The sequence below is a fragment of the Triticum urartu genome, chromosome 2, assembly GCF_003073215.2.
Source record: "Triticum urartu cultivar G1812 chromosome 2, Tu2.1, whole genome shotgun sequence".
NCBI classification, from domain to species: Eukaryota; Viridiplantae; Streptophyta; class Magnoliopsida; order Poales; family Poaceae; genus Triticum; species Triticum urartu.
The window spans coordinates 265,709,549-265,724,970 of record NC_053023.1 but is presented as its reverse complement, the minus strand read 5'-3'; the positions used below and the strand labels follow the sequence as shown (position 1 = coordinate 265,724,970).

Genomic DNA, 15,422 nt, shown 5'->3' with positions numbered 1-15,422 from the left:
CCAGTGCCAGACGGAGAAGGACCGATCGGGGTCGGGGTTGTGCCAGTGTGAGACAGAGAAGGATCAGTCGATGCTTGTCGGGAGGCATGCTGGACCAAAGATCATTTGCAATGTCTCATTAGCAAGACGCAACTGAAATGTGAATACTAGAACTAATGACCATTCAAATGAAACTCACCATGTCCTCTATACCAATCTGGGGCATTGGCGAAGGGGTCTGACCATTTTTCTCGCACATGGACTGCACATTTTGTTTTCATGAGTCAGTCATATTAGTTAGTAATGAAACGAATATTACGTGCATGATTTGGCTAATGTGACGCCCGGATAGTTAGCTACAGTAGTCCCACGTTAACAATGCTGAGTCACCATGATTACTGTTGTTAATCTCGCGTTAGTTTGAAACTGATTCAAATTCAAAATTCAAAATCAGACAAACAACAAAAGTTTTCAAACTTTAAAACTAAAATGTTCAGAGTGAGCCAAATAATGCATATGTAATTATGGTGGAGAAACCACACTTTTATAAAATGTTTAAATACTCTAAAATGAATAAAACAGTAGCAAATACAATTATTTAAATGCTTTAAAAATAATAAACATTTTCAAAACTAAATTGTTATAAGTATTAAACTATTGTGGTAGTGGCATAATTTGTAAAATCTATTTAGGTGCCACTTTGGTAATTTACTAAAACTAAAATAAAAGGAATTAAAATAAACAAAAGGAAAGGAAAATACAAAAGTAAAAACAAAACAAAACAAAAAAAAGGAAAGAAAGGAAACCCCGCTGCTAGGCCGTGGCCCAGCTAGCCACCGGGCCAACCAGGCTGGCCCAGCCACGCCCCCCTACTATCCATATCCTCTCCCCCACTCCCTCGAATCCTATCCACTACCGCACACCACCCACTCCCCCCCGATCCCCTCCTGGATCGGGATCAAGACCAACCTCCCCACTCCCCTCGCTCCTCGCCTCCTCTGCTCGATCCAGATCAGGGCAACGGCGCCCCGACCCCACCCCCGACGACCCCGTCGCCGCTCGGATCGCCGCTCCGCTGCTCGTCCTCATCTCCTCCCTCGCCGGACTGCATCCTCTCCGTCCTCGTCGTCTCCGTCCTCCTCCTCGCCCCCCGTTGCCCCGTACCCTACGCCCCACGGTGAGGCCCTCGGCCTCCTCTTCCCCTCGCCCGCACGCCCGACGACGTGCTCCTTGCTCCGCGTCCCGCGGACGCCACTCCCTGACTGCGCCTGATGCGTGCATGCCTCGTTCCCCCGCGCCCGTGGCTCGCTCGCTCCGCCGCTGCGCTCGGCGTCGTGCTGCCCCGATGGCCGTGCCCGTCGCCCGAACTCCTCTACCGCGCACGCGCGCTTACCGCGGCTGACGGCTGACGCGCGCGCCGTCCCGCACCCCTAGCGCCCGCTGCCGAACCCCGCTGCTAGCTGCACCCGCGCCCACCTCTTGCGCCCCGGCCCCGCGCTCACCGTGGTTGGGCTGCCCTAGTCGTGCGCTGCTCGCTCGCCGTGCGCCGCGCCCGGCCTCTTCTCCTCTCTCGCCCGCTGCCGCTCGAGCTCGCTAGAGCTCGTAACCCGCCACGGCACTGCACGCACTCCGCCGCGCCACCGCGCGCTGCCCCCCTGCCCGACGTGCCTGCGTCGTCCTCTGCTCCCGCCGCCGATGGCCGCTCGCCTCCGCCGGCCTTTGTCGTGCGAGCGCTCGTGCCCCCTACGCCTCGTCCACTCGCCGCCGGCCCCGCAATCATCGCCTCGCGCCCGCGCTCGCATCGCCCGCTTGCCTTCCGCGCCCTCGCACGCTGCCGTTGCTGCTTCCCTGCCGCTGGCCCGGCCCCGCACTGGCCGCGCCACCCCACTCGCTTCACCCCTCACCACCGGCCCCAGGCCACCGGCCTTCACCTGCTCCGGTGCCTTGCCGGGTTCGGACGCCCGCAGTGTCACACCGCCCCGCAACCGCCCCGGTTGACCTATGGGCCAATGACACGAGGGCCCCACCCTAGAACAAAAAAAAGATAATTGAAAATAAATAAATCACATTTAAATAATAATAATAATTAATAATTAATTAATTAATTAAGCTTAATTAATTAACCTAATCACTTAATTAAATTAACTAATCCTGTTTACTTAACCTAAGTCAATGACAACTGGGACCCACGCGTCAGTTTGACCAAGTCAACTGACTGTTGACTGCTGACATCACCCTGATGTCATGCTGACATCATAATGGCATTTTCTAATTAAATTAATTCTGATAATTCTAAAAATGAATTAAATCTTTTAAAATTAATATAAAATAATCCACAGCTCAGATGAAAATACTTTGTACATGAAAGTTGCTCAAAACAACGAGACGAATCCGGTTACGCAGCCTGTTTGTCCGCCACACATCCCTAACCTATCGAACTCGCAACTTTCCCCTCCGGTTCATCTGTCCGAAAACGCGAAACACCGGGGATATTTTCCCGGATGTTTCCCCCCTTCACCGGTATCACCTCGTACCGCGTCAGGTCACCCCCTAGCACAAAATGCCGCATCTTGCTTTTTTTGTTACATTGATTGCTCTGTTATTTATTGTGTTCCCCCTCCGTTACTTCTTTCCGGTAGACACCGAGACCGACGCCGCTGCTGCCCAGTACGACTACGGAGTTGACGACCCCTCTCTCTTGCCAGAGCAACTAGGCAAGCCCCCCCCCCTTCATCACCAGATATCGCCTACTCTTCTCTATACTGCTTGCATTAGAGTAGTGTAGCATGTTACTGCTTTCCGTTAATCCTATCCTGATGCATAGCCTGTCCTTGCTACTACTGTTGTTACCTTACCTGCAATCCTAATGCTTAGTATAGGATGCTAGTTTTATCATCAGTGGCCCTACACTCTTGTCCGTCTTCCATGCTATACTACTGGGCTGTGATCATTTCGGGAGGTGATCACGGGCATATACTATATACTTTACACTGTTACATTACCTGTGGTACTGTTCGGAGATGGGGGCTGAAGGGGCAGGTGGCTCCATCCAGGTAGTGGTGGGCCTGAGTTCCCGACGGCCCCCGACTGTTACTTTGTGGCGGAGGGACAGGGCAGGTTGATACCACCTAGGAGAGAGGTGGGCCTGGCCCTGGTCGGCGTTCGCGAATACTTAACACGCTTAACGAGATCTTGGTATTTGATCTGAGTCTGGCTACTGGCCTATACGCACTAACCATCTACGCGGGGACAGTTATGGGCACTTGACGTCGTGGTATCAGCCGAAGCCTTCATGACGTCAGCGACTGAGCAGCACGCGCCGGATTGGAACGTAAGCCTGCTCTTGTATTAAGGGGGGCTAGTTCTGCTTCTGGCCGCCCTCGCAACGTGCAGGTGTGCAATGGGCGATGGGCCCAGACCCCTGCACCATAGGATTTAGACCGACGTGCTGACCTCTCTGTTGTGCCTAGGTAGGGCTGCGACGTGTTGATCTTCCGAGGCCGGGCATGACCCAGGAAAGTGTGTCCGGCCAAATGGGATCGAGCGTGTTGGGTTATGTGGTGCACCCCTGCAGGTAAGTTAATCTATTCGAATAGCCGTGATCTTCGGTAACAGGACGACTTGGAGTTGTACCTTGACCTTATGACAACTAGAACCGGATACTTAATAAAACACACCCTTCCAAGTACCAGATACAACCGGTGGTCGCTCTCTCACAGGGGGACAAGGGGAGGATCATTGGTTAGGATTATGCTATGCGATGCTACTTGGTGAACTTACCATCTACTCTCTTCTCCTGCTGCAAGATGGAGGTTACCAGAAGCGTAGTCTTCGATAGGACTAGCTATCACCCTCTTATTCCGGCATTCTGCAGTTCAGTCCACATATGATAGCCTTTTCCATTTGATACCAACGCATACATATGTAGTGTAGCTCCTTGCTTGCGAGTACTTTGGATGAGTACTCACGGTTGCTTTGCTCCCCCTTTTCCCCCTTTCTATACTCGATTGTTGCGACCAGACGTTGGAGCCCAGGAGCCAGACGCCACCGTCGATGACGACTACTACTACTCGGGAGGTGCCTACTACTACGTGCAGCCCGCTGACGACGACCGGGAGTAGTTTAGGAGGATCCCAGGCAGGAGGCATGCGCCTCTTTCGATCTGTATCCCAGTTTATGCTAGCCTTCTTAAGGCAAACTTGTTTAACTTATGTCTGTACTCAGATATTGTTGCTTCCGCTGACTCGTCTATGATCGAGCTCTTGTATTCGAGCCCTCGAGGCCCCTGGCTTGTAATATGATGCTTGTATGACTTAATTTTTTTTGTAGAGTTGTGTTGTGATATCTTCCCGTGAGTCCCTGATCTTGATCGTACATGTTTGCGTGTATGATTAGTGTACGATTGAATCGGTGGCGTCACAAGTTGGTATCAGAGTCGACTGCCTATAGGAATCCCCCTTCCACACTCCTTGGCCGAAATCGAGTCTAGACATTACAAAACTTTTTACTAACATGGATGTGTGTCTTACGGACCCACGTCGCCATTTGGGTTGTATTAGGATCTTTTACTCCTCGATCCTTACTCTGGGACTCTGAACTCTCTTCTACTCAGGTTAAAATGGTTTTACTAACTCTAACATTAGGATCTCGTGATCACCTCCACCTGGAGAGCCCCTTATTACAGATGATCGCCTGCTACACCAGAAGGTTCTGAGATACTCCACGATGTTCTCTTGCAACTTTGTGCCATCGCTTTTGCAATTCCCTTCCATCGATAGACCCCTATGGATAGCGATGTACACTTGCCAGCCATTCATACAACCATCCCCTGTTGATCTTGTTATTACAAGATACCCTGAAATCCTCTCTACTGTTCTGAGAATATTTTGTGCCACTGCCCTTGTAGTCCTTTGCAACCTGAAGACCCCTACGAATACTTTCTCGCACTTATCAAGTATCCGCCCATTCCCAGTTGATTATGTGTTTCACTAAGGTCTTCAAAATACTATTCAATCTTCCGAAAATCCGTAGCAACTTATTGCTCTTGAAATTCTTGCTGGCTTGCATTATGGTTAAACCCATAAGTATAGTAATCTTATTGGCAACATTTCTCACTATCATTTTGAGTCCATTGATTCAATATGTTGCGAATGCTTGTAATCCTCAGGATTTATCCTTCCGGCTCAGACATCATTTTAAACATGAGCTGGTTCTCGACCAATCGGATTGCCATCGATTGTACCCTTAAGTCTACGCAACTTATCCATCCTTAATCAGAGCGTTTGCTTTTGATCCCTTGATTGGAAATCATAGTTCTTTTGCATTTGAGCTTTGAGTTAGTCAGTTGTTTCTATAATCTGATCCCCTTGCATCCTTCTTCCTCTAGTGGAGTACCGATGCTCACGCCAGATCCCGTGTGGACCACCAGATCCTTTGTTGGATTTTATCTGACATCGTCCTTCTTATTCAATAAGCCTGAGAGCCTATCCTCGGATACATAATGCCTTTGGTAATTTGTATCCTCTGCTTGGTCAACCATGCTCTACTTTCGAGCTTGTGTTATTTACTCTTGAAGTTTGTGGTATATGTTTCCATGATAACCTGACAGGTTGAACCTATGCCTTCCTTAATATGTGTGAACTTGAAAGTTTTCGCGCGTCATATTCTTCTGGTATTTTGCCAGATAAAATTTCAACACTACAACTTCTTCGAAAGTGAGAGCTGAATGGATGGTTATACATTGAAGAAGTGGGAGTCGACCTTGAACTTTGTGTTCATGCCCATGGACACGATGTATATCTATCATGGAAGCTTCTTGAAATAATAACTATTCCCTTGATATATTATCATCTGGTATCTGTGAATTGATCCTTTGCAATCGTGGTTCCGACCATATTTTCTCCTTGATTCCATTTCTCGTGCAAGTTTGAGCACTTGTCTTCTTCAGAGCATTACTCTAGTCCAACCTCTACATTGATCTGTCGTCGAGTACTACCCCCTGGTATCTCGAGATTATCACGAAATTGTATAACTTCTTATGAGATCTCCATCAAGTATTACATTCTCAGTGATTCCAATTTTTCACGGGCTCCGAGTTATTAGTCACTCGAGAACACCGTTAAGTGAATCGATTCCGCACTTCGATTCAATAACTCCTAAATAATTTTCACTGCCTACGAGTTTAATAATCCTTCAAGTCATCCCTAGCCTAATCGGCTATATCATTATTGTGCTGATTTTATCGGTGCTACCTGGTTCTTAATCTCGGAGCACAACTTTCGGCGATGAGCTAAGCTTACGTCGATCTTCATCATCATATCATTTTGCTTTGGACAGCAAGCTTGGTTTGGAGTTTGTGTCGTACCCTTGGATCCATTAACCTTTTGCTTCCTCATTCCTTTGACTTGATGTCATCGCCGACCGATTACATCTTCGTGGAGCCTATCGACAAAATTGTCGTGATCATCATCAACATTTTGACTCCTTCCAAAATATCAATCGAATTCATGATGACAAGTACCATCCTTGCCCCTCGATGAATTGTGTTATCACCGACAACATTATTGCTTCCCCTCCAACACAAACTTGTTCATGTTTTGTGTTATACCTGGAGATCCGTGCTATCCAGCAATTATTCTTCTCTACCTTGGAGTATTACCATCTTTTATGTCAAGAATGTCGTGAGAACTTCACCACCTCTTGAGAATTCTTGATACAAGTAATACTTATAACCATCACCATTCCTTCTTGGTCCCCGTGTTGATTCTAGCCGGGATACCAACAGGTGAATGGTGCTGCTTGGATTCTACACTTCTAGCAACCCTATTGCCTTGAAGTTAATGGTCGGCCGTTCATTCTTAGGCTATTGATTATTGAATCACCATTCTGACATCGGTCGTGCAACCTAGCCCATATTCGGTTGCACCTTTCAACCAATGTTTAATTGTGTATGTTTTCCTCGAGCATACATCATTATACCATTTGATCTGACAAATGTTATCTCCTTGTTCACATAATTGTGGAAATCCCTCTTTTGTTAATCTTGATGAATTGCCGCTGATTCCATCAGCCACCTCCTCATCCTCTCGTTGGTTTAATGATGAACTCTTGTTTTGGAACTCGTTTTCATAGTTCATTTCCCGAGAATCTTACATTGTCATCTCGTCAATTTGTGTTGCACCTCTTCTTCTCAGGGATCCTGAGTCTGAGGTATCCTGACACCAGTCATATCTGAATCTCGGTTAGATATGATGGCTGGGACATATTTCCAAGAGTTATAACATTAGTATTTGACCCGATAAGGTGATGTCATGCCTACCTCACCTGGCCGGAGGACCTATTTTTATAGTTCTTCCTTTTCAGCAATGCTATCCATTCTTCCATAAGGAAACTATAAGACTTATTCTATAAGTTGTTTCCGATGGATCCTTTGTATCCAAAGTCTGACCTTTGCTTGAAAACCATGTCAATGCTATCTCGAAGCATGTCTATGATACTCTGATTTTTAACAAGAACATTTGAAGCCCAATGCTAAATGTTTCCTGCTCAATTATCCAAACACCGCTGTATGGGTAATGTCATGAAATTTCTCTCCCCTTACCTAAAGAGTTTTCTACATTATATCTTGTCACGGATATCATGCTCTGCTTGTCCTTGGGAAAGATATACCCGTGGAATATGTGTTTAAACACATTTTCCTTTCCATTGTTCTGTTTAAACCTGATAATGACTTTCCCTTTCCATTGGTTTGTTTAAACCTTCTTGTGATCTATATTGTATAAGCAGTAATATATGTAAACACCTCGTTGTACCACTCTGTTAGAAATACCCTGTTACTTTTGTTGATCGCATTCCGGTAACCATCGACGGACGAGAATCTTGACTACTGGTCCGCCTCGTTCAACGAGCAGGAAGATGGTTCTCTTCGTCCCTCGCCCTTGGTATTGATGTGTTGCCGACATGACCGACAAACTATCCTCTGACATGCCTTGCTTACATGATCATGCAAGATGTCACCGAACTTCCTACTTTTAACCACATGGTGGGCCCACAACCCACAGTTCCACAGGATCGAAACCTGACTCTCCTGTACACCTTGTTGACAAAGTTATTCCTAGCTCTTGGTTTCGTAGGTAATTCGCGAGCCACCCTCCTAGTGCTCCATTCTGGTATCGGATGCAATACTTACTCTCGCTGCTCTGAACCCCTTTCTCACTTTGATTCAGACTTTGCGCGGCTATCTATCCGCTTGGACCCTCTCATTGTACCTTCGTACCTTACCCTCGATGTATTTTATATGTTCAACTCGAGAGATAATCTTATGCTCACTCATGGGTTAACCCCAGATTGTTTCCCTCATAAGCATTCTGTCGTAGCCGAGCTGCCCCTTACCTATTCGTAAGTACGTTGGAGTTCCCGAAGAAAAGGACGACTTCACCATGATGACCTGGAGTAGAGAAATGAAGACATCACCAAAAGGGATCAACTACTTCGGGAAGACCAACCAAGACCGAGAAGACTCGATAGATTTTCGTAACAAGAACTCCCCCCTTACTTCACCTCTTAAATCTCGGGACGAGATTTCTTGTAGTGGAGGAGAATTGTGACGCCCGGATAGTTACGCTATAGTAGTCCCACGTTAATGATGCTGAGTCACCATGATTACTGTTGTTAATCTCGCGTTAGTTCGAAACTGATTCAAATTCAAAATTCAAAATTAGGCAAACAACAAAAGTTTTCAAACTTTAAAACTAAAATGTTCAGAGTGAGCCAAATAACGCATAGGTAATTATGATGGAGAAACCACACTTTTATAAAATGTTTAAATACTCTAAAATGAATAAAACAGTAGCAACTACAATTATTTAAATGCTTTAAAAATAATAAACATTTTCAAAACTAAATTGTTATAAGTATTAAACTATTGTGGTAGTGGCATAATTTGTAAAATCTATTTAGGTGCCACTTGGTAATTTACTAAAACTAAAATAAAAGGAATTAAAATAAACAAAAGAAAAGGAAAATACAAAAGTAAAAACAAAACAAAACAAAACAAAAAAAGGAAAGAAAGGAAACCCCGCTGCTGGGCCGTGGCCCAGCTAGCCACGGGGCCAACCAGGCCGGCCCAGTCGCGCCCTCCCTACTATCCATATCCTCTACCCCACTCCCCCGAACCCTATCCACTACCGCACACCACCCACTCCCCTCGATCCCCTCCTGGATCGGGATCAAGACCAACCTCCCCACTCCCCTCGCTCCTCGCCTCCTCTGCTCGATCCAGATCAGTGCAATGGCGCCCCGACCCCGCCCCCCCCCTCCACGACCCCGTCGCCGCTCGGATCGCTGCCCCGCTGCTCGTCCTCATCTCCTCCCTCGCCGGACTGCATCCTCTCCGTCCTCGTCGTCTCCGTCCTCCTCCTCGCCCCCCGTTGCCCCATACCCTACGCCCCACGGTGAGGCCCTCGGCCTCCTCTTTCCCTCGCCCGCACGCCCGACGACGTGCTCCTTGCTCCGCGTCCCACGGACGCCACTCCCCGACTGCGCCCGATGCGTGCACGCCTTGTTCCCCCGCGCCCGTGGCTCGCTCGCTCTGCCGCTGCGCTCGGCGTTGTGCTGCCCCGATGGCCGTGCCCGTCGCCCCGAACTCCTCTACCGCGTACACGCGCTCACCTCACCTGACGGCTAACGCGCGCGCCGTCGCGCACCCCTAGCGCCCCCTGCCCGACGTGCCTGCGTCGTCCTCTGCTCCCGCCGCCGATGGCCGCTCGCCTCCGCCGGCCTTTGTCGTGCGCGAGCGCTCGCGCCCCCTGCGCCTCGTCCACTCGCCGCCGGCCCCGCAATCGTCGCCTCGCGCCCGCGCTCGCATCGCCCGCTTGCCTTCCGCGCCCCCGCGCGCTGCCATTGCTGCTTCCCTGCCGCTGGCCCGGCCCCGCACTGGCCGCGCCACCCCACTCGCTTCACCCCTCACCACCGGCCCCAGGCCACCGGCCTTCACCTGCTCTGGCACCTTGTCGGGTTCGGACGCCCGCAGCGTCACACCGCGCCGCAACCGCCCCGGTTGACCTATGGGCCAATGACACGAGGGCCCCACCCTAGAACAAAAAAAGATAATTGAAAATAAATAACTCACATTTAAATAATAATAATAATTAATAATTAAGTAAGCTTAATTAATTAACCTAATCACTTAATTAAATTAACTAATCCTGTTTACTTAACCTAAGTCAATGACAACTGGGACCCACGCGTCAGTTTGACCAAGTCAACTGACTGTTGACTGCTGACATCACCCTGATGTCATGCTGACATCATAATGGCATTTTCTAATTAAATTAATTCTAATAATTCTAAAAAATTAAATATTTTAAAATTAATATAAAATAATCCGTAGCTTGGATGAAAATACTTTGTACATGAAAGTTGCTCAGAACGACGAGACGAATCCGGTTACGCAGCCCGTTCGTCCGCCACACATCACTAACCTATTGAACTCGCAACTTTCCCCCTCCGGTTCATCTGTCCGAAAACGCGAAACACCAGGGATATTTTCCCGGATGTTTCCCCCCTTCACCGGTATCACCTCGTACCGCGTCAGGTCACCCCCTAGCACAAAATGCCGCATCTTGCTTTTTTTGTTACATTGATTGCTCTGTTATTTATTGTGTTCCCCCTCCGTTACTTCTTTCCGGTAGACACCGAGACCGACGCCGCTGCTACCTAGTACGACTACGGAGTTGACGACCCCTCTCTCTTGCTAGAGCAACCAGGCAAGCCCCCCCTTGATCACTAGATATCGCCTACTCTTCTCTATACTGCTTGCATTAGAGTAGTGTAGCATATTACTGCTTTCCGTTAATCCTATCCTGATGCATACCCTGTCCTTGCTACTACTGTTGTTACCTTTACCTGCAATCCTAATGCTTAGTATAGGATGCTAGTTTTATTATCAGTGGCCCTACACTCTTGTCCGTCTTCCATGCTATACTATTGGGTTGTGATCACTTCGGGAGGTGATCACGGGCATATATTATATACTTTACACTGTTACATTACCTGTGGTACTGTTCGGAGATGGGGGTTGAAGGGGCACGTGGCTCCATCCAGGTAGTGGTGGGCTTGAGTTCCCGACGGCCACCGACTATTACTTTGTGGCGGATCGACAGGACAGGTTGAGACCACCTAGGAGAGAGGTGGGCCTGGCCCTGGTCGGCGTTCGCGAATACTTAACATGCTTAACGAGATCTTGGTATTTGATCTGAGTCTGGCTACTGGCCTATACACACTAACCATCTACGCGGGGACAGTTATGGGCACTCAACGTCGTCGTATCAGCCGAAGCCTTCGTGACGTCAGCGACTAAGCGGCGCGCGCCGGATTGGAACGTAAGCCTGCTCTTGTATTAAGGGGGCTAGTTCTGCTTCCGACCGCCCTTGCAACGTGCAGGTGTGCAATGGGCGATGGGCCCAGACCCCTGCACCATAGGATTTAGACCGGCGTGCTGACCTCTCTGTTGTGCCTAGGTAGGGCTGCGACGTGTTGATCTTCCGAGGCCGGGCATGACCCAGGAAAGTGTGTCCGGCGAAATGGGATCGAGCGTGTTGGGTTATGTGGTGCACCCCTGCAGGAAAGTTAATCTATTCGAATAGCCACGATCTTTGGTTACAGGACGACTTGGAGTTGTACCTTGACCTTATGACAACTAGAACCGTATACTTAATAAAACACACCCTTCCAAGTACCAGATACAACCGGTGCTCGCTCTCTCACAGGGCGATGAGGGGAGGATCATCGGTTAGGATTATGCTATGCGATGCTACTTGGTGAACTTTCCATCTACTCTCTTCTCTTGCTGCAAGATGGAGGTTACTAGAAGCGTAGTCTTCGATAGGACTAGCTATCCCCCTCTTATTCCGGCATTTTCAGTTCAGTCAATATATGATAGCGTTTTCCATTTGATACCAACGCATACATATGTAGTGTAGCTCCTTGCTTGCGAGTACTTTGGATGAGTACTCACGGTTGCTTTGCTCCCCCTTTTCCCCTTTCTATACTCGATTGTTGCGACCAGACGTTGGAGCCCAGAGCCAGACGCCACCGTCGATGACGACTACTAATACTCGGGAGGTGCCTACTACTACGTGCAGCCCGCTGACGACGACCGGGAGTGGTTTAGGAGGATCCCAGGCAGGAGGCATGCGCCTCTTTCGATCTGTATCCCAGTTTATGCTAGCCTTCTTAAGGCAAACTTGTTTAACTTATGTCTGTACTCAGATATTGTTGCTTCCGCTGACTCGTCTATGATCGAGCTCTTGTATTCGAGCCCTCGAGGCCCCTGGCTTGTAATATGATGCTTGTATGACTTATTTTATTTGTAGAGTTGTGTTGTGATATCTTTCCGTGAGTCCCTGATCTTGATCGTACACGTATTGCGTGTATGATTAGTGTACGATTGAATTGGGGGCATCACAGCTAATATGCAAAAGAAACTTACCACGACGAGCTCGTATAGGGCCCGGTGAGACGCGTCATTCTGGTTCCTCTCCGCCTCCAACAGACTACCATCCTCTCCTCCAACCCCATCTCCCTCTGCTTAGCCTGCTTGTTTGCCTCCGCCAAAAGCTCCTGGGCCATAGCCTCGATGGCGAGCTCCATTGGCCGTGGGTGAGGCGGTATATCAGGATCGGAGCTTGTCTCGTGCTTCTTGATCTCTCGGAGAGTTCTAGGATAACGTATGAGTCCATCCCCAATGGCTACCGAGCCATGGTACCTCCCGTCACCAGATAGCATCACGATCTCTTGATCAAAAGGAATCAGGCTCGGGTTGAAGTCCTCCCCTTTCCTCGTCTTCTCAACGTCTCTATACCTCACGAGCTTGTTGTGGGAGGAGATATTGGTGAAGCTCTATGGATGATCGAGGTCATCCTCAGAGAATGCCTTGGCCTTCTTGTACGGGGCAGTATGGGCCATGGCATAGCTGTCATATAGCGGTGGCACGTCGTTCTTGTTGTGTTTCGCCTAAAAGGGAGGAACAACATATTAGTGAAAGGCTCAAGCTAGCATGAAGAATGAAATTGCATGAATCATTAAGGGCTCAAACCACATACCTAGTGATCCCCGTACTCAAACATGATGGAGCTCCCTCGATGGTGTGGCACACCTTGCATTTGGGCACGCTTATCCCTGGCCTTATTGTGGACGGCTGGCCATTGGCGAGAGCACCACTCATCCACCAACGCGTCCCAACGGTCCATCCTATCTGCACACGAACTCGGGGGCGCCTAAGTTAGGCAAAAAGAAATTTCAGCACTACGCCTACGAAAGAAATCAAGGAAAATAAGTACAAGGCCTTAAGAATAGGTAATTACCTTCATGTACTTCTCCTTACTCAGATACTTGGTGCGTCGCTTCTTCTTGGTCCTCCCAATGTTAGTCGAGGCATAGTAGTCTCGAACAGCCTGCACCCTAGCCACGTGCCATAAGTTCTGAAGTAGGTGCTTCCACTCGACTTCGAGAACCATAGCCGCGTCCACGTCATGTTCCTCAAAAGGTCTGCAATCGAACGAGACAACACTGATTAGTACAATCACTAGGTACTGTTGATTTTTAATTCTATAAAGGAGAAATTACCCAAAAGCACCACCTCACAATGTCGGCCCCTAATCGATTGTAGGTACAGTGGGGTTTTAACGCCCCATTCTATGAGTGTCGTGTTCTCCACAGGGACTAGGCGACGGCAACGATGCTCGGCTAAAGCTAGGTGACAGAATTCAGATGATGATTGCGAGGAAATATAGACCTAAACTAACCAAAGTCGACGACAAAGAAAATGAAAATAAGCAAAAGGGAGATTCAGATTTTACTCAATATCTTTTTGGTATTTTCATTATACTTGAGAATCTAAAACACTAACACAAAGGGAAATAATATGATAAGGACACATATATGTATATAAAACTAGCAAGTATAGGACACACGGAAGGAACAAGATTAGGGATAGAATACAATTATTTCACATCACAGATACATGTCACATATGTCACTGGTACATAGCTAGCACATTGAACTTGAGATTAAAAACAATCACACCTCTGACTTCACAAAGAGCAGCCTCAGTACAAAATAAAATCACATGTAGTAATCTGAATTTATACAACCCACGAACTGACAGTCACATATAAATCTAGCACAAAACAGTTTGCAATTGAACAAGTCTCAACACAAATTGTTCACAGAACACAACAATATGTTTTTTATGAATTACACACACACACACACAAGGGGCAGCAGAAGGAGGAGGTTCAGAGCAGAGCTTCAGCGAATGAGGAGCAGCAAGGGAGCGCTGGAGAGGAGCAGCAGTAGGTTCGGAGAAGAAGCAGCATCAAGGTTTGGGAAGAAGAGGCAGTAGGGGAAAGGAGTAGTAGCAGCAGTCTGGAGGCGCAGGGGATAAGAGAGAGCAGCAGTTTGAGGCGAGGGAAGAAGAGAAGGCGCAACAGCAGGTGAGGGAGAGTCAGAGAAGCAGCAAGGCAATGGAGAGAGGGAGTAGTAGCAGCAGGAGGTCGAGGGGAAGAAGAGAAGCGGCAGGATGAAGCAAGAGGGAGGATCAGCAATTTGGGGATTTGGAGAAGGAAGAGCAGCAGCGAGGCTAGGGAAGAAGGAGCAGGGGCAGATGGGCGCAAGAAGAAGAAGCAGCAAGCAGCGGAAGGAGGGAGAAGGAGCAGAGAGGGAGATGAGGTGCTGGTCGCGCGGGGGGTCAGACGCCGGCGACCCCAATGGCTGGTCCAGGGCGTGATTAGCAAGGGGGAGCAGCAGGGAGAGGTGGATGGGTGGTGTGGTGCTCGTGGATGGAGGTGATGGTGGTACAGGGTACTGGTGGTGTAGTGGATGGAGGCTGCTGGCGCGCAACCACGCCGGCCTGCCCGTGGCGGCGGCCGGAGGTGGAGAAGGAGATGAGGGAAGGAGAGGTGTTGCCAGGCCCAATCGGATCCCTCCAGCGCCTAGGGATTTTGTTCCCCTCCTCTCATCTGCACTTTGTGATTTTGCCTTCTTACTTCTCTTCTTTCTTCACAAGAAGGTCTTCCCACTTCTTTAACTAGCCCCCTGGTTACTTCTTTTCATCGCACACAAGTATCTTCTTCCTTCTCTTCCCTTCTTCACTCTTCTCGATAGCCTCATAGATGGAATCTTGACGATTATTGATGCCTTTGCGCACATTTCTGCAAGATAGACCAAAGACTAGTAAATGATCCTTTATATGATTTTCATTCACAAATTTAGTAATTCATAGCACGAAATGAGTGAATATATCTCAATGAACGGTATATTTGAGGGCCAAGAGATGTATATGAAATGTGTTGATCAAGTTCCCCCACACTTAAATCTTTGCTTGTCCTCAAGCAAAGGCAGATGACAAAGGCTGGATAATGAACAGTGAACTGACTAGAGAA

General features: G+C 48.3%; 1 long non-coding RNA gene across 2 annotated transcripts; it reads right to left on the bottom strand.

The window, feature by feature from the left end:
- Positions 1-12,432: 12,432 nt before the first annotated feature.
- On the bottom strand, positions 12,433-15,046 carry LOC125537003. Of its 2 annotated transcripts, none has more exons than XR_007295447.1 (3): positions 13,344-15,046; positions 13,083-13,256; positions 12,433-12,993 (listed from the first exon to the last, which is right to left on the bottom strand). It is a non-coding gene; the product is annotated as an uncharacterized LOC125537003 (long non-coding RNA). The 2 variants fall into 2 exon arrangements; XR_007295446.1 differs by having other exon boundaries at positions 13,083-13,234.
- Between the last annotated feature and the right edge of the window lie 376 nt (positions 15,047-15,422).